This window comes from Bidens hawaiensis, unplaced genomic scaffold (genome assembly GCF_021521415.1).
Source record: "Bidens hawaiensis isolate Kalapana, Puna unplaced genomic scaffold, B.hawaiensis_p1.1 tig00028086_1, whole genome shotgun sequence".
In the NCBI taxonomy this organism is placed as follows: domain Eukaryota; kingdom Viridiplantae; phylum Streptophyta; class Magnoliopsida; order Asterales; family Asteraceae; genus Bidens; species Bidens hawaiensis.
In genome coordinates this window covers 49,897-51,388 of record NW_027494572.1, presented here as the reverse complement: position 1 = coordinate 51,388, position 1,492 = coordinate 49,897, and the positions used below count along the sequence as shown (strand labels likewise).

At 36.2% G+C, this 1,492-nt stretch overlaps 1 pseudogene; it reads right to left on the bottom strand.

The window, feature by feature from the left end:
• Positions 1-380: 380 nt before the first annotated feature.
• Positions 381-983, bottom strand: LOC143576373 (secreted RxLR effector protein 161 pseudogene; annotated as a pseudogene).
• Positions 984-1,492: the final 509 nt, after the last annotated feature.

Sequence of the window (1,492 nt, the reverse complement as noted above, 5' to 3'; positions counted from 1 at the left end):
TATAGTTGGGTGTCGCTAACTTGTTAGCGATAACTGTTTTATCAAGTTTTTAGCTATTATTTATGGTTTCGTATACTAGTTTTGTGGCTTTTCATACTATATATCTATTGTTCAAACTTATGAATTGCTCACCAACCTTTGTGTTGACAAACTTTATTTTTTGAAATGTTACAGGTTTACATCTAGGTTGATTTGATGATTGTGGAGGAAACGAAATTCAAGACCTTTAAGTTATTAGCAAAAATAAACAATATTTGATTTGCTATATTTTGTTTTATCTTGTTGTTGACTATCTCTTGAATAATGTTATGTGACATTTTCGATGTTATGAAATGAAATGAGTTTGTTAAATATTGTCGCTTTAAATTAGTGTCATGCGCTTATGGGCAATCGTTACACCTCGGCTTGTTCCCCCCGTCTTTGGTCGGGGTGTGACACTTGTTGTCACCATAAATGGTGGTTGCACTTCCTTGTTTCCATCCTAGATCATCCAGAACTCTTCTTAACCAAATTCCTTGACAAGTAGCACTTGTGGCTGCAACATACTCGGCTTCCGTACGAGATAATGCCACTGTAGGTTGCTTCTTAGCATTCCAAGTAACTGCACTACCTCCAATAGTGAATACTTGTGCTGAGAAACTTTTCTTATCATCCATGCACCCAGCCCAATCACTGTCTGAGTAGCCAATGAGCTCAATCATAGTGTTGCCATTTGATCTTCCATACCATACACCAAATTTACTTGTGCCTTTCACATACTTCAAGATTCTTTTTACTGCTCCCATGTGAAGTTTTGATGGTGATTGCATAAACCTTGACACATAACTAACAGGAAAAGTTATGTCAGGTCTTGGGTGCGTAAGATACATCAAACCTCCTACCATTCTTCTATATACTACAGGATCTACCTTATCTGCTCCATCATCACTCTGCAACTTTTCATTAGGATTCTTAGAAATACTTTCCTCTGTGCATTTACTCATACCATGTCTCTTGAGAAGGTCTGCAACATATTTTTCTTGTGACACAAATACCCTCTGCTAAGTTTGTTTTACTTCTAGACCCAAGAAAAAATGGAGAAGGCCAAGAGCAGTCATTTCAAAACTGGTCATCATGCCCTGTTTAAATTCACCAACCAAGAAATTGCTTGAACTAGTATAGATGATATCATCCACATAAATGCATACATATATAATATCATTTTTACTAGTTTGTTTGATGTACAATGTAGGCTCATTCTCACTTATGTGATAATCATTTTGAGTAAAATAAACGTCTATCTTGGCTCTTGGGGCCTGTTTGAGACCATATAGAGCTTTGTAAAGTGCATACACATAGTCTTCTTTTTTCCTTTACCACAAATCCTTCAGGTTTCTACACAAAGATCTCTTCTTCTAGATTGCCATTTAGGTGCTATTTGTTTTTTCAGAGATAAAAATTCTACAGTTTACAGACCAAATATGCAGACATCTATAGAAGAAGAGGTGGACCA